Below are 18,991 nucleotides of genomic sequence, written 5' to 3' on the forward strand. Positions count from 1 at the left end.
GGATTTTCTCAATTTAGAAAGTAGGACCAACAGGTATATACATACAACATTTGCAGTTATACTATAAAATATTTCTGAGGCCATTAAAGAACAAAATAACATGAGAACTGTCCTATAGGTATTCTAGTAGTGTTAATGTCTACTCACTAGCTGGATTAATTCAGTTATTACAATAACTTTTCATATTTCTTAACATTGGTCAGAATTTTTTGACTTGTTAGGAAAGCACATTGATATTGAGTATACTACACAGGCAGTTTGATTTTTCAGAACAGCTGATGAGAACCTATTTCCATATCTTAGACAATATGAGCAATTTGAGTATCGATGGGAACTGATCACAGGGAATTTTGGTATCACTGTATTAGAGGCATCTCAGAATTTACTGTATTATATAGATCAATTTGAAGCAGCAGTATGTATAATTGCTGTTGCTCTTAGGATAGTTGCAGCTAAATGCAGGTAAACAAAGTTTATCTATTTCTGCTTTAGACAGGTTGGAGTTCACAGATCAATCACTATTAGGCCTGTAAAACTAAACCTGTGGATTTATCCACTTAAGTGCTGTGCAAGTGAATTTATCTAGTATAATGATGTTAAGGACTGTGACTTTCATAAGATGTGTCATTTGCACATCTAACACACTAGGTGGTATTCAGACCTATAAAAGTCAAGGTCAAGAATGGAGTGTCTAAAACAAAACAAAACACAGTATCTGTATCCACTTTCCTTAACTGGGGACTGATATCTATTTTTCCTGATCCTTTCTATAATGAAACAGTTCATTTACAGAAATGTGTATTTATAGCAATATAATCCCAAATCATTACTCTAATGAAAATCACTGGAAGTATTTTACCCTTCTATTGACGCTTTGGGAGTAAAATATGAATTTCTAACTGCACAGAACTTTCTGGCATGGTTGTCATTGACAGACCAGGCTGTTAATATACAGAGGTTTTAGAACTTAATTTAGACATGTTTTCCATTTTGAAGTTATAATGACTAAGTACACCTGCTCACTTAAAAATTATTTGTTAGTCGGGTAGTTTTCAATAGGTTAATCATCATTTGGTTGTCTCAGTTTGTATTGTAGGCAGTTCACCTGCTCTTCATCTAAACTTAAATGTTTCCTGTTTACACATCAGAAAATATAGAAAGATGATAATATTTAGAAAACAAAGAAAAAAATGAAAGCTGTGTTCAAACACATTATTTATATAATTATCCTACAATTAAAGTAATTATAGTTTGTGATGAAAAATAGTCTTTATTTTTTTGAAACATTTGCAGGTTTCTTGAAGGGTGTTTAGTGATCATCACAGAGAAGTGACAAGAAAAACACTCAGAGATGTTTTCATTTCTGCAGAAGATTTAAGCTGCATAAGACATGTTCTTCATGAAACAACCAGGCATCTTTACAGTCCATTAATTGACAGGCCTGTATGAAAGGGAGACAGACTGATGTTCAAAGACATCTGTGAGTTTTTATAATTTTAACTACAGCCACAGCTACTCTCCATATGAATTTTCAGAATAAGAGAGGATTACTAACATACAACATTGCAAGCAGTAGAAAATGGTGTAAATCAAGGATTTCTTGCTGTGTGGTATTTTTGGATATCTAGATTTAATTTGCCTTTCTTTATAGAACCAGGAAATTTGGAAACTGATAAAGTGAAAGTTTAGGTGCCCGTGAAACTACCTGAACCTAGGAGCAGTTGTTTGAAAAAGACCCACTGACTGACAAAAATACTGATCTGAGACTCAGAATATGAGGCTGTCACTCAGGAAGCCAACCCAAATAGTATTTTTACCTTTCACTGTTAGACAGTCTGTCACTGGCGTTAGAAAGAGGGAGAACAGGACCAGGAACCACCTCAGAGTACTTCCACCATGGAGGAGTGCCTGGGCTGCAGTAGTGTTACTCACTTAGCAGCACATCCCTTCCCCACAAAGCACCCTGCACAGAGACACTTTGGACAACTGGGAGATGACTGAGGGTGAAGGAGGGTTTCCCATGCAATCATCCTGGATTTTAATCCTGGATTCATTGTTTTTCACCTAACAAACCATGTTTCACTTCTTCACAGAGCTGTACAAGAAAAATCATGGTCAGATTAATCATGGAAACAAGTCACATACTTCAAATAACATATACGTGGGTTATATTCAGCAAGAAATACTAGTCAACTACTACATTTGTTTGATTACATTCATGTAAATATCGATACGTGCACAATCAATATCTGCCAGGACTGTGGAAAATTAGTAAAACTATAACTCTCATAGCATGACATTTTTTATTATTGTACAGCTAAGGAGAAGTGTGTATTGATTTGATCTCCAGAGAAAAGTATCTATTTATTATTTGAAATGAGCTATATCAAAGGACAAGATGAATATTTCTACAATTATAATAGACAAAGTAGAACTTGTTTGAGAAATTTGTTTTTTCTTTTTTAAATGTGATCTTCAGCAAAATATGTTTTTTTTTTCCTCTATCCAGCCTCATGATCAGGATCTAAGAAACAGTGAGTATACAGGGATTTTAAAATAAAGCCTATAAAAATCTTCATCCATCACAGCCTCCAACAACTTTTTCTAATTTCCAGAGTATAACATGCTTGCACAATTTGCTGCCTGCTATCATCATAATCATACATGACCACTTTCCATGCAGGCTGCAGCATCTCAGCTAAGCACAATTTTAGTGTGCACAAGAAAATGTCTTCTTCTCTGAGGGACATTTTGAATCTTTAAAAAAAATTTACAAGACTTCCATCTGTGTAAATTATACGACATTTACCTGACTAAATCTCTTCTTTGGAGACTTATGAGTTCTTGACTTTGCTTTGGCCCTTTGGTCATGGTCCACAGGCAATTCCTGCTATATCTTCCACAGTCTGTAAATTGAGACAAGTGTCTGCAAGCAACCAGTGGCTCCCTATCCATCAGCTTGTAAGGCACAGATAAACAGTTTCCTATTAAGTCATGACACTAACCTTGTTAGCCTTAATATCCCAGAACAAATTACTTGGCAATTCATGTTTGCACATATAACCAGTTCCAGGTGAATGGAGAGTAGCCGCTTTTATGCAAAATATCAGGTATCAAGACCTCTGCAACTTTGAAGAATAAAGCAGCTTTCCAAGACTGCCTGTTTAGGATCTCGGGAATAAATTAAATAAGATGAGAGATGTGGATCAGCTGATATTCTTAAGAAATATTGAAAGAAGTTAAGAAGTTTGGGCATACAGTGACGAAAAGACCCTGGAGCTTAGATAGGGCTGGGTTCTTGAAATACTCGTTGTACCTGCCCTATTAGTCCACTGTTCATAACACTCAGAAAAAAAATCCATTACCAAATATTTCTCAAATATTTGTCAATAGTTTAAATAATATGATAATAGTTAGCAGATTTCATAGTCTCATAGCAAGAGAGACTTCATGGATTTTTTATACTCAGTACTTCTATATGTCAAAAGACTAATTTTGCTAGGCCTGTCTCTTCCTAAAAGTGCAGCCACCTTGGGCAGTCACTTCTATTTATAACTAACACTGCTCCTGAAATATTGCCCTAGAAATTAAAATATATCTTCCTTTCAAGTTGGACTTAACAAAAAAATCTATGAAATAAACCAGAAAGCATTCTTCCAACATTTCACAAGTATACTTTTACCACCATATTGGCACTTAATAACAGTTAAAAAAAATATATTCCTAAGGATAACATTACTTTTGGGGCAGTGAAATTTCAGAATATATAAATATATAGTCCATCTTTCCTATTCCTCTGAAGAGTTTTTTTTTGGTTAAAATGATTGTTAACCAGAGTAGTTCAGACTGGCAGTTGTGTTAGACTAGCAATTTACACATTCAGCAGAAGATTTGGGAAAACTACACTGTTTTGATGTGTTTCTTTTACTTTGCCTTTTTATTTGACTTAATGGATTATCCCCATGTTCTGGAGGAGGTTTAAGATGCACTTTCTTAAAATGTTGATTTTCACAGAATCACAGAATATGCTGAGTTGGGAGGGATGCACAAGGATCACCGAATCCAACTCCTAGCCATGCATGGGACCATCCCAAAGAGTCACACCATGTGCCTGAAAGTATAGTCCAAATGCTTCTTAAACTCTGTCATGCTTGGTGCTGTGACCACTTCCCTGGGGAGCCTGTTTCAGTGCCCAATCACCATCTGGGTGAGGAACCTTATTCTAATATCTAACCTAAACCTCCCCTGACACAACTTCATGCCATTCCCTCAGGTCCTGCCACTGGTCATCACAGAGAAGAGATCAGTGTCACCAGATGACATCAGAAAACACAGAAAATCTGTTTACAGATGCACTTTAATCTCTGTCTAATTTTAATGTTAAGAGCAGTTTAATGATTTTTTTTTACAGTCTGATCACTGAGCTCCTGAGTTCAGCACATAGCTGATATCTGATATCTCTGGACCTTACTTCTGAGTCAAAGCCCTTTGCAGAATTGGTTTCTATAGATATAACAGGTCTGGTGTCATAACAGGTACCAATACACAAATAAAAGATTGCCATGTTGGTTTGCTCTAATTATCAATAAAATGGTAAAATATTTTAATTTCAACTCTTTCTTAAGCTAATAATATAGCACATTAACATCTTAAGTGCATTTGAAATATGGTTAAAGAGATGAAAGTAGAATAATAAGAGGAGAGATGCTCTGAGGGACCTTAAAACCTAGCAGAAACTTCTGGAGAAGCTAAGCCCTTTGGACAGGCAGAGAGAGTTTTCAGACTTAAGAAGATTCAGGAAGCAGTTATAGTCAGAGTATCTGCTGCTTTGGGACTTGCCCTGGTTAATAAAGTGTCCGTCACTTTCTGTTATAACGGTTCCTTATTAAGCTTATCTGCTATCTGAATAATAAAATCATCTGTCAACAATAATTGAGTCTGCTTTTTATTCAGATTGCAGCAGTGTCTGCACATTATGCCATGCTTCCAAACTTTCCAACTCATGCCACTATGGTGTGTCGCAAATCACACCAGGTGCAGTGCAGCTCTTGCCCGGGTCTTTCTAGAACAATTAAGGTGTCCAGTGACACTAGAATTATTCTATCATACCAGAGAAAATCTTAGTAATTTCTTATTACTCAAGAAATAAGATCTGCAGATCTGAATCTTATAATCAAAGTGTAAAAAAGTAATTTTTAGGTCCCTCCAAAATCTTTTGAATGAGGTATGAAAGATAACCCACATTTTAAACAGTGGGTTAAATTATATCTCCTCTGGTATATACTGTGGAATTTGGGTGGATCATTCGTTTCTACTTTGCAGTGAGATGATTATTCAAAGACCTCGGTTCTTCAGAAAATGCCTTTTTTTCTAATCATTATAATTCTTTAACTGCAGTTCAGAGGAGTTACTTGTCCACCACAAATTTGTGCCCAAAGAGGCAGAGTTCAGCCTGAAACTTTGAAGGACTGATATCAAGGGGAACTCTGACAAGACATACAATAATAGCAGGATATCTATCTTTTAAACCATGAAACAGTCTCTGATTATTTGTTCAAGACCTCAGAACCTAAGAGAACTCATCAGAAACCTTGTATACTGTTTGAACTGATTTTTACCAACTAATTTTCTTTTCTTCTGCTCAGCCTTTGTAAGAGTTTAAATAACTCATCTTAAGTCAAAATTCATAAGAATATATCCAATAAATCTTTTAACTTCTCCAAAATTCCTGTGGGTTTTTTGTTTCCTTTTAGGTAATCATCACCAACATCTGCAGCCATGTGTAATTCCAGAGCATCTTTTCAGCAGACAAAGGAGTCAAAATTATTGAATCTTTCCCTGTGTCACTGTAATTAGAGGCACAGGTTCAAGGAGCTGTTCTAAGCTGCTTGCAATCTGCTTCCTCTTCTCTTATGTATTCATCACCTCAAACCTTGGAGGAAAAAGAAGTCATAAGAAGCTATGCTACCAGCAACTATTCTATTTCCATAAAGAAATGAGTGAAAATATGGAGAACAATTTTCACAGCAGTCATCTTATTTCATTAATTTCCTAAGAAGATACACAGAAAGAATATCAAAGATTTTTTTTTCTTTTAACTTTTTTTTTTCTTAAGGAAGTTTGGTCTAGTCAGAATGAGCTAAAGGTTTGAAGATCAGGAGATCTCAAGTGATATTGCCACTGATTTGCTGAATCATTTGGAAATACTCTCTTTGTCTCAGCACAACCATTTTTCTGATGGAAAGAGTGACCTGATGTTTATCAACCTGAAAAATGGGGGCTTGTGACTAGCACACTGACTTAACCGTAAGTAGTACTTCACTGCCTGAAGTACTATGGTTGCAAGTTTTATGCATGATATTATCATTATACTTTCTTGCTATTGTTATGGAATAGGCTTTACTTCACAGTTCCTAGTAAATGTATTTTCTAAAGTGCAAGCAAAACACTTCTTACAAGAGTTGCCTTTAAAATGTACACAGTGGTGCACATGAAATTATAAATATCTAATCTGAAAAAAAATTCCCTATTCTATTAAAAACGAATTAAATTAGAACAAACAAATAGCATTTTTCTCAAAAGACAAAATTATAAATATGTATAATTATGCAAATATTAAAAGAAAGATGCTGTGCTCTGCAAAAAAATAATAAGGAATTTCTGAATGTATAAACTAAACTGATTTCAACTTTAAGAGCAGGAACAATGGTCAGGTTCAGGGAAATTTTTAGGTCTCACTTGAAAAATTAAGTCCTTCATTGGGAGTTACGAAGCAAGCCTGCCTACGTATTTTTCAAGATAAAATTGTGACTCATTTATTTTTTGTATGTTCCCAATATGTCTTTACCATACAACATTTTAAAACAAATGGACTGTATTTTTTTTTCTCCAAAATATGAATTAGCCCATGGTAATAATTTCATAGAATCTGTAGAATGGCTAAGGTTGGAAGGGACCTTAAGGATCATCTATTTCCAATCCCCATGCCTTAGGCAGGGACACCTTTCACTAGACCAGGTTGCTCAGAGCCCCATCCATCCTGGCCTTGAATGCCTTCAGGGATGGGGAATCCACAACTTCTCTGTGCAACATGTTCCAGTGCCTCACCACATTCACAGCAAAAAATTTCTTCCTCATACCTGATCTAAACCTACTCTCTTTCAGTTTAAAACTCTTCCTCTTTGTCCTATCAACACATGCCCTTGCAAAAAGTACCTCTCCGTCTTTCTTGTAGGCTCCTATCAGGTACTGGAAGCAATTAGGTTGCCTTGAAACCTTCTCTTTTCCAGGCTAACAATCCCAGTTCTCTTAGCCTGTCTTCATAGGAGAGGTGTTTCATCCACCTAACCATCTTCGTGGCCTCGTCTGGACTCATTCCAACAAATTTATGTCCTTCCCTTGCTGGGAACTCCGTGCTTGATTTCATCAAGGTATTGTTGTGATGTGGTAGTTTTTGAGGAAATAAAAGAGATTCAAAATTCCTATGAAGAAGGGAATGCCAAGAATTAGAATAACAAGAGACAGAAATATTTAAGGATGACACTGAAGACATAGTTAATAGTTAATTGCCTCTGCCAATATATGATTTTCTGTAGCACCTGCAGGAGTCACACAAACAGACAGATTTAGTACAGAATGAATATACCTATGGTAAACAATCAGATTAAAAAGTGCATCATGTCTATCATGACAGGAAATATTTCAAGGGTTTGAAATACTGTCTGTTCCTTTCTACACATTTAGTCATACTCACCTACCCCACCTAATTGAATAGGACTACCTGTATTCTTGGAGGAAAGCATGTATGTAAGCATATCCATGAAAAGCCTGAGTTTCTCTTCCTAGGCAAATTAATCATGTCATGTCATGTTTCCCACTCTCTTTGAAGATGTTCATGGTGACAAGTGGACATATCTTGTTTTCTTATGGAGGAGGAATAAGAGTAGGAAACGGGAAAGGAATAGGAAACAGCACTAGATATCTGTAATATCAATTTAATAATTATGGGTTTAACCTGTCAAATACTGGTAATTTGGCCAATTCAGAATGGTCTGTATCTATGATACATCATCTTTGAACAAATATAGATATTGAAAATTTCAAGGCTGGGTCTCTCAGTGTGGTGCAAAAAAATCCCATTAGCTACTAACAGGATTTGTGCCCCTGTGTCTCATGCATCACTTTGAAAATTCACTCTCAGACATCAGGAAGCAAGGTAATATGCCAGGCATTCGAGATTACATCATTCAAATACAGACAAGAAGCTTAATTGGCTATTGCATGCAAAATATTAGAAGCGTAAAGAATTGCTTATGGCTAAATATTTTATTTCAAGCTTGGATATTTCCACTGGACCTATCTGTATATGAGTCTTTAACCCAAAAAATTACTGGATCTTTAGTCATTTGTCAGTCATAACTCAGCTCTACATTTAATTAGAAATTGTTTCCAATATCAAAACGACAAAGTTATCTAGAGATCAAAGAATTCTAAAATAATTTACTAATAAAATGTGAACAGTTCAGTTACATAAAAAACCCCAAACCAAATCAAATACACATATGCATGTGCAAAAAGCAAATTTACACACCCCGTTCCAAAAGTTAATGATAGTCTAAATAGGTCTTCACATTTTTAAATCTGTACAATTTCATTCACATAATCAGATTTTTATTGCAATGGAAATTCTTTGGCTTTTTCTTAGAGGATTTTGGATAAAAAAGTCAGTGACATACACAGTTCACACTGTAACTTGTGTGTTTTGCTAGCTGTAGCAACAGTTCTTATTTTCTACCTCAAATCAAGAAACAAAATTGGAACATGCCTAGCAGAGACCGTCATACTGCATTCCATCCATGAATTCATAGCAATGATTGACTCAAGTCAAAACAATTCATGCCAGGTCTTCTACCTACATAAGCCTCTACTACCAAGTCTTTTAGTCTATAAAAATGTAAGTGGACAGCCAGGGGTACTAGCTTAATTAACTATATCAAATGCACTAAATATCTTGATTCTAAAACTGTGAAAGAAAACGACATTCAGGAGATTCCTTAGAGAACTCTTCTGTTTACCAGTGGCAAGATCTTTTCCCCAGTCTTAGAAAAAAATAAAGTGACACGGTGAGCATTCAAGAGATAAGTATATTCTAATCATGATGCTTGAATTTATAATCGTAATCCTTCATATGGTTGAATATGAAGAGTTTATCAGTATATCTTTTAGTGAGATGAAATAGTGTATTATAGTAAATGTTATCATTTCAAATAAGATCATTACATGCATGAAGTAGTGATAAGTATACCTTAGAAAACCAAATATTTAAATGCAAAAGATATTGTGTTTGGACGTTTGGCAAGGCTGTTCTGGCAATCACTGCATAATCTGCCAAAATCTTGTTCATTATACTGGAAGTCCTTCTGATAAAATTGTACTGCCTTTCCTCTAAAATAGCTCCTGAAGCCGTTCCCGTGCTTTAATGTGGAGACCAGTAAAAAGGAAAATCTAATAGCCTTCCAATGGTTTACATTGTGAAAGAATAAGTTTTCCAGAAGTCAGCCTTTTTAGATAGTAGGTAGTTATTTTTCAGACTTTGCATTTTAAGTAAAACTTAAGCAATATCCCCAACTTCTCTATTTTTCTTAAAGTACCAACAGGCATTAAAGATCTTTAGGCAGTGCATTGGAGGACATAGAATGTTAGAACAAAACTCAAAAGACCCCATGAAGCTAAGCAAAGAAGATACAATATCAGATATATGTGCAGACTGTGTAATGTGTGATGCTTGAGGTCTGCCATTTCAAAATTTTAGGCAAGAGGACACGGTTTCCAGCTATTCAGGGCTGTACAGAGTTACTTACTTCCAACCATCCTCCTCAAGGTAGGGAGATACCTGTTTTCATTCAAGAATTGACTTTTGTAATTACAATACAACATCAGGAGGAGGCAGGGCTGTTTTTAACTCTTCTTTTCACAGTCCAGCCTTATGGTTCATGCTCAAGTGAATGGAAGACAGTCAGGTTTGATCCTCTTCACCTGAAGAGTCAGCCAGCAGTGTTATCTGGCTAAATAGAGCTACTGCTGGGGTAATGGTGAAGGGAGGAGAGATACTGGAATGGAACACACTCCTTCCTTTCTGTTCAACCTAGTCTGCTTCACAGAAAATAAGTCATAGGCTCAGAAAGCACAGGGCCTGGGAACAGGAGTCTAACCCCTGCTTCAAAGACAGTTCCTATATATTGTATTCCATAGATGGTAAAAATGCATTAGCAATCCTGAAAGCAGTTTTCAGACTCAAGTTTTGACCTGCTGGGTTCTCTTGCAGCTCTGATATAAAGTCATGCCCCATCTTTGCAGTGCATTTGAATATTCTCGTCGTAAGACTGAATATGGTTATTCCTTTACATATCAAGGCCCTTTTACAGAGCCCTGGGTAGTGCAGTCTTGGTTAAATGAAAACTGCCCTCAGCTGTTAGCCTTTCCAAAAAGTTTTGCAGACCACCTGAGGTATTTTAAGTGGAAATTATGTAGTCTGAATATTTCATATTACTAATTATCTCCCCCAAATCCTTGCTGTGTCCTCAGATAGTTAAGTCTGTTGTAATTGCTCCACTGCAATTTGCAGAAGGTGAGAGAGCGAGTTCACTGTGTTTAAAAATCTTTTTCCATCACAAATTATTCTTTAATTCTAATAGCAATTTAGACCACTGATGGATAAGTTTTCTTCCTTAACTGTTTGAAACAACCCAGTCATTAAAGGTCAGGAGCTTATGCTGAATGTAACTGTGCATACATAATCATAAAACCGGTGGACTCAAAACTAACAAATAAATGTGCTGATCATAGAATCATAGAATATATGGAGTTGGAAGGTATCTGCAAGGTCTACTTCATGTAGAGTACAACAGTTCCTTCCTTCTTTCTTTCTGAGTTGTGGACACAAAATTGCTTCCTCTGATATGTAGTCAATTTTAGATTTTTTGTGATAGAGACTTATCCAAGTTAAACCCATTTTAGCCTCTGGTTGGGATTTACAGAACATGGAATTCATAGTAAATGACCATGTTTCTACTGTCTCACCAGTAGCTTCAATAATACAATAAACAGTTTAGTGCTGTTTTTAGGAAATATGCAGAAGACATGGCAATTCTACTTGAATTCTAATTGTTAACTGCTTGGCAGTCTTCTTTTCCCATAATATATTCACCACAAGATATATTGGTTACGCAATAAAGTATTTTTTAATTGCTAGCTTTAGAAATATTTAAGTACCCAATTATTTTTATCTAAAGGACTATTATGGAAAAAAAAGGAAAAGTTAAAAATGGATAGGGCCATGGCTAGACAAGGATTATGAGTTGCACAGCAAGAGCACTGAGCCTTTGATGAAGTGTATAAATAATTAGTAACGCACTTTAAGACATCTTTCTCTTGGTTCATAGTACCTGTGCTCATTTAACTCCAGCTGAAAATATGCCCATTCATTCACAGTGAAGCACAGATGGATTGTTGACCAAGTATCATGGTTTACCAATGGCACTTCTCAATTTAGTGCAACGACCCCACCTGCAAGACTCTCCCAAACCACATAGTGCTCACTCACTTGCCCCCCTTTTCTCCCCCACTCCATCCTGCTCCAGGGATGGAACTGAGAATTGAAAGCACAAAAAGGTGAAAGTTATGGGTTGAGATAAGAATAATTTACTGGAAAAAGTGATGAGATAATAAATCAAACAGTAACAGCAATAATATTAATAACAAAAGTGTACAAAAAGAGAGAATGATTCACATACAAAAATGCTCACTGCAGAGCCTGACCTGATCCAGCTGCAGCCACATTTTCCTGACCATTTTCTCTCCCAGAAGTGAGAGAAAAGAGTCCCTTTCCCCTGCCCCTGGGCAATGACCTAAGATGGTATCGAATAACATTAGAGCCTTGGCCACGCCCACTCATACAGCACACTGCAGCCCAGAACTCCTGGGCTCCAGCGATCCAGCAGGCTGAGTCTTTCCAGCAGCTGGGACTACAGGTGTGTGCCACTGTGCCCAGCTACTGTAAAAAAATTTAACTCTGTTTTGGCCAGAACTAGGTCTCCCAGTCTATGAGAAAAGTGTTTCATGTTGAAGCACCTAAGGCCAAATATTTTCTGCACATATGCAGATCAGACTCTCATTGAGAGGTTAGGCACCAACACAAATTTATCCTGCTCTAGCAAAAGATCACAGGGACATGAGATAGACATGTATGTGGCAGACTAGTGCCCATAAATAAAGGTATGTGAGTACATGTAATAATTTTAACAGCTAGTTGTCGTGTGAATGATTTTTAGTAATATGGATTAGAGATTAATAACAACAAGTAACACTCCATAGATAGTCTGTCTCATTTTTGCTTTTTTTCAAAGTTACATGAGCATCCAAGTATTCTTTTTTGGTTCTTTTCCCTCAAACATTGATGGGAACTCTCCCCTCTTGGTCAACTTCACTGGACTTCACTAAACTGCATCTTGAAAACCTTCACAAAAGTATTTTCACATTGGAGGAAGTACTTGGAGACCTAAAGATGCAAATGGGGTGCCCAATGTAAGTTCAGTACCTAATGACTAAAGATAAATGTCTAAGTTCCGTTAGGTTCTCAAATCACTTTGAAATTCTGGTCTTAGTATAAATATACTTCTTGCGAGGAGGAATAGAAAAAGATCTCAGGAGACATAATCAGACAGCTGTTTGCTCGTCTCAAACAGGTCATTGGAGAACAGTTCCACATCAGTCCATTGGTTTGCAGAATTCTCTAAAATATTAAACAAATAAAAAATAAATATGAAGCCAAGGGAGAATGCTTGCTAACTTTGCTTCTTGTTTTAGTGATTTACAGACGACTTCTGCAAAGTTTGTTCCCTCAAAGTTCTTCACATAACTAATACAAAATCAATTCCTCTTACTAGTGTATCCCGTTAATACAATCACACGCGGAGTTTTTTATGTAACTCAGCATAGTTGTTAGCTCCATCTGCTATGCTTACCTCTTAAGTGAATTACTTTAGTTGGGATGAAGTGGCTCCATTAAGAGATGTTGTATTGGGTCTGGCTAGGCTGGAGTTCATTTTCCCATAGTAGACCTCACAGCGCTGTGCTTTGCATTGGTAGCTAGAAGGGTATTGAAAACACACCGGTGTTTTGGCTACTGCTGTGCACACCATCAGTGCTATAACATTCCTTCCTTAATCAAGGACATCCCTAATTCTGGGAGGGGACACAAGTAGGCCAGTTGACCTAAACTAACCAAAGGGATATTCCATACCATATGACATAATCTCAGATATAAAAGCTGAGGAAGGGGGCAGGAAGGGGTACATTTGTTCTTTCCAATGGCTGCCTGCTAGGAAACCATTATGTGTCGCTGAAGCCCTGCTTCTCAGGAAGTGGCCGGACATCACTGCAGATGGGAAGTAGAGAATAAACCCAGTTATTTTTTGCTTTGCATTTGCACACTCAAGCTGTTACTTTTTTGCTTTAGTAAACCACTTTATCTCAGCCCACGAGTCATTTTCCATCTTATTCTCTCTCCCCTTTTCTGGCAGGGAAGGGGAGTGATAGAGAGGCTGGGTGGGCACTTGGTGACCGACCAAGGTGAACCCACAACTGATGTCTGAAAGACATCAAAGAATTACTTCAGTCTCAATAACATTTGGTTTTATCATAATTTTTCTGCATCAACACATATAATAAAAGGTATTGTGCTATGGATACTATTAAACAGACTTACACTTTGGACCATTCCTTGTATTTCTGAGTTTATGCTATGCTCCAAGTGTTCATATAAATGTCATTACAAGACCTTTCTTAATACTTTAGGACTTCCTTTTTGAAAAGGTATAAATAGATAAGAGCAAGGAGATAGAAGGGCTGACTTATTGATAAGAGGACTGTGACTGTACTTTTTGAAGAAGATATATACCAAATTGACTGTCAGTCAACTATGTAGTGGAGTTGTGTGAAGACTCTCACTTTTTCACACCAAGGGGAATAAAAAAGTCACTGAAATAACTTTCCCTTTTAAACATATGTAAAGAGGAACTTACGTAAGTAAGATGCGGTGTTTTTCACAAGAGTCTGCTTCTTTGGGAGAAACTATGATTTTTCTTTTCCTTTTCTTTTGTTGTCCAAAAACTGGTGAAAAAAACTTAAGGGGGGTTAAATTAAAATATTTAGAAAGGAAACTGATTTTTAGGAAAAATGTCCTCAAATCTAACAACTATAAACCTAAAAATTTTCAGAGAGTACATGCAAAAAATGCTATTTATCTATTCTATTAAAAACATCCTATTCCATGTTTCAGATTTCAGATTTTTAATTGTTATTCATTTAAAAGATATTAAAACTAGAGGGAGTTTTTCTTATTTGATCTTTCCTCTATTTTATTAATATTTTTATTTTATCCTGCAGAAAAAAAAAAAAAGAAGGAATTGGGGAAAAATATTCAGCATAGAATTTTGATTCTCCCAAATCATGAATAACTGTTATTTCAGTTTCTAAAAATAATGTTAATGAATCCTCGTAACTTAAATTTTGATGTGAAAGAACATATATAATTTTAAATGTTTATTTTAATTAAGGCTATCAGCTGTCTTTAGTTTGGCTTGTTTTTACAAATAAAGAAGACTTTACATAGTCAGTGTTTGAGGTAGACTATTAGGGATCAAGTTTTAGGACAGCATTGCACCATTTCACTCCTGGTTGACCCTCAGGGTAATGCCCAAAGTAGTTCATATTTGACCCTTGAAGGTAGTGTGGTGTGTGATGTGACTCCATTTCTTCCTTTGGTAGGACCAGAAACTCTTTGGCCAAACTGTTAATGCTTTTTGGTTAGCAATAAGCCTGGTGCTGCTGGCTTTTTCATCCCTTTGCTCCATGCAACCAGAGCAGTCCTGCGGGATATCTGCGGCTGGGTTCCCATAGCCTCCCTTGCCCAGTGACCTCGCTCGCCAGAGCCCAGCAGCACAATAACATAACAGCCTTCCCTCCTGGACTACTGGTCAAAAAGAGAGACAAGTATCCGTGCAGCCATCAGAGAGAGGTGACACCCCATGATTCTTGCACTCAGAGGAACTCCTTGCTGGATGTGGTCCACATTTGCATCATATTGTCTCTACCTTTCCCTTACACATGTGCTTAGCAAGCAACTCACATGCTAAACATGTGTTGGTCAAGCCAACAGGTACAAGTGGACATGTTCCTATGGTCAACACATAGCATTCCAGGCTGAGAGGTGATAATCTTGACCACAGGGTGACAGTGCAGTGCCCACCAAACTCAAGAGAGAAGCAGTAGTTCACACCTCACTCACTACCTACAGTCTCCTCAAAGCGAGAAATGCAATTGTAACCTATTCTTGGTGGCACCTCCACACACTATTGCTACACTTTTCTCCATCATCTGGTATGCTGTAATATGGATATGCAGTGAGATTTGTGCTTGATTTTTTTTTCTGGACTTCATTGGGCAGAAAACAATTCACAACTGTTTAATGGATTTTTTTTTATACTTCTATACTTCTATATTTTTTTCTATTTGAACGTTAACATACTTATCAGTGCTTTCCGTCAGAGATCCCCACAGATTTTGGCTATACCTAATTAATAAGTTCTGATGAGACCTATGTAGCAGTTCTGAGTTCAGCCAGACAAATTACTCATGAAATGTTTCTGTAGTTGGGCCTCTGTTGTCCAAGCTGGCTGACTTCTAAGAAGTCTCCCTGTAACATGTCAGCTCTTTAGTGGCTCTGAATTTTCCTGCGGTTTATCAATCACTAGAATGCATTCTGAGAAATCAAGTATAAATGTAAGATAATAATTGAAACCATATGCAGAGAAGCTATGGATTGTAGGTGTTTGCCCTAGTTAGAGCAGCCGGGACTAGTTCATCACTGTGTGGGTGTAACCCAAACTGTGTATTCTACACCATCTATGTCATTTCCCAGGAATTGTTAACAATAGAACATTTACAGCAGCTGCCCAGAGCACACCTGACCCCTCAGGCTATAAGCTGGGTGTTAAGAAGACTGAGATAGGAGGATGTTCCTATCCTCACACCAATGACTTAGTGTGATGACTTCCTTCCTGGGAGTCATTAGCACCTTCACACCCAGCCTGAGGGGTCATGTCTGCTAATGGGCCACCAAGGATCCCAAAAATATCTCACAACTCACAATCACCCATTGTGGAACTCCCCGCCCTGAGGAAGGTACTGAGCATTCCCACTTGAACCTGAGCGTTTATAATTTTGGGGTCTTGGGACTTTGGAGCCCACTCATCAGATCCAGAGGAGGACCAAACCTCAACCAGACTGCGACCGCTACTCTTGGCCGGACTGCAATCACCACCCTCGACCAGACTGCAACCAGCACTCTCACCAACAGGTCTTCCTTTCCTCTTACTTTGGACTCAGGGGGACCACGTGGGGCTCAGCACAGGGGCCAAGGAACACCATTCTGTTCGTGCCCCAGGGTGCTTGGTTATACATCTGGGTTTTGTGGGTTAAAACCAATTGTTTGTCCGTATAATTGTATTTATTGTATTATTTGTATTAAATTGTAATTCTGATTTATAATCTCTTTTGAGTTGTGTTCATATCTCCTGCCAGTTTACCTTTAAACCAGCACAGTGTTGATCTGAAATTCCTTCATCACTGAATATTACAGTGTGTGAGGTAGCTGTTTGAGGATCTGAGGTATACTTCATTCAGATCAGGGGCAGCAAAGAGTAATTTCAATGGTTCTTACTCAGGTGGGCAAGATAAACAATAAAAGATGGGAAACCAGTATGCCCTTGGTATGGCAGGAAGATTAATATAAACCCTGATGGGTGCTGCAGTTTTCTAAAAGCCCCAAAGTCTGAGACATCTGGGAAGGGAAGAACTACCAGCATTTCTTTTAGTCAAGTGCAAGGCTTATTGAATGAGAAAGAAAGTTAATTGAAAGTTTGAAAAAATATATAATATATAAAGGTCTTGGAAATACAGGACACCATTCGCTTACCCAGAATATTCAAATATTTTAAGTTATGGTCTATCGGCTTATGTTTTAACAGTTTCTGAGTTTACAACCATCTCAGGAGACCTGGGTCAGAGAAAGCTGCAGAGCCTATAAAGCTCTCTAAGGGGAAGTAGGGCTCTAAACCAAATATATAGAGAGAGAGCTTCTGGCTGTGCAACAGTAGGTTAAAGTGAAGCTGGCTTGCAGCTTCTCCAGAATGTCACTCTGAGAAATACACATCAAATGCCAACATCTAATTCAAAATCCTATTCCTATCCCTTCTTGACACAAGAAAATTTTCTTTTCTGAATTGTTCATTCAGGGTTGTTTTTAAGAGTGAGTTTTATGAGATACTTTCATCAAACAATAGATTTTGTTCTTAGCTAAAATAAGGATATATTTTTATGCATTCACTAAAAGACAAACCTTAATGTATTCTAGTGCCCTGAACACATTGTTATGCTGAACTCACAGAAGATTTGAATTTTAAAGGTAAAAATGCTATGTATCCTCATTATATATGAACCAATAAGGTCAAATACACCTTTACCATATGTAGAGTTTAGAAAACCTCAAGTATATACAGCTCTTGAGATTCAATAGATACCAAAGGCAAGAAATACAGGCATAGCTGTTAAAGTACAGCACCTCTTCAAATTTCTTATATTTTCTTAAATTATAATCTGGGAGAATTTAACACTATAGAGGAAAAAAGTAAACTTTTCTTGCTGTTACCAAAAGGCATTTATTATATATATAGCTCCAGAAATAACTAAAGAAATTGGGTTAAAGAAATTTAGGTACTTTACACTGTATATTCATGCAGGGGTTTTTTAAAGTATTTGAAGGGAAAAAAACATCACAATGTGTTTTACTAGTTATGCACACCAAAACTCTTTGCTACCTCTGGTAAATTTAAAAAGACAACACCTGAAAGGCAAGTTATACAAAAATTCTTTTGAAAGCTTACCTATAAATAATGGTGATTGAATGGATTATACAAGACAAAGGAAGATTTTTTTTCTTGAATTCCATTTTTTTTGCATCTCCCCTTTATAATAAGTAATCTATTTATTTATATTTCAAGTGAAAGCAGTATTAGGCCTATGTTAGAAAAAAAAGTACATTTCAGTTTGTAACTTAAGACTTTTAACTGATTTTTTCCTTTGAAAATATTTTTTTATTGCACAAGATAATATATAAGTGGCATAAAATTCCCCCTTGGTTTTTATTTAAAATATTTACAGTACTCCATTAAATATGTCAGCTACTTTATAAGAGTTTAGTACTGAATGGATTGATTAACTAGCTAGCTGGATACATAATTAATGTAATCTCAAGGTCCTTTTTCAAGCTTGAGTATAATAGCCAATGAGAAGTGATGTGGCTTCTTTGGGATGAGGAAAGCTTTTAAATGTTACCCTTCAACCCACACAGCAGTCTACCTTCACAGAACTGTGTTCTCATCTATAATTTTAAGGGCCCTTGTAAATGGTGTAAGCAGCAGGACCTTTGGTTCAGCAGTGATGATTTTTTTACACTTAAATGTGTAATTCTCCAAACGGAAGGACAGGTGCTTTGGAGACATCATTATGCTTCACCTATCTGCCAGAAACTACAGAGAATCTAGCTGGTTTAGTTGCAGTCCTTTTATCTTCAGTCTGATTTCTACAATTTTTCAAATAGATCCACAATGTATTCATCACATCATGAGCAGGAATTTCAGCCTGAGCATCACCGGTTATATAAGTTCTGAGCTGAGTAAACTAATTTCCCCTGATTTCAAGTCATGTGAAGCAGTGGGTGGAAAGGTCACGCTCATTAGTGGGGAGAGATGCTGCTGCCCTGGTGGCCAACTGGCTTTGCACTCTTTTAGTTATTGATCTGGGAACATATAGAAGCAGGCAATGGCTGCAGAGCAAAGTGCATCTCCCTCTTCTCGAGGCTCCCCTAGGGAAG

At 36.9% G+C, this 18,991-nt stretch overlaps 1 long non-coding RNA gene across 1 annotated transcript; it reads left to right on the plus strand.

The window, feature by feature from the left end:
• Positions 1-1,217: 1,217 nt before the first annotated feature.
• Positions 1,218-5,021, plus strand: LOC116790951. The gene is made up of 3 exons (XR_004358565.1): positions 1,218-1,480; positions 2,510-2,534; positions 4,015-5,021. It is a non-coding gene; the product is annotated as an uncharacterized LOC116790951 (long non-coding RNA).
• Positions 5,022-18,991: the final 13,970 nt, after the last annotated feature.

The sequence above is a fragment of the Chiroxiphia lanceolata genome, chromosome 1 (assembly GCF_009829145.1).
Source record: "Chiroxiphia lanceolata isolate bChiLan1 chromosome 1, bChiLan1.pri, whole genome shotgun sequence".
NCBI lineage: Eukaryota > Metazoa > Chordata > Aves > Passeriformes > Pipridae > Chiroxiphia > Chiroxiphia lanceolata.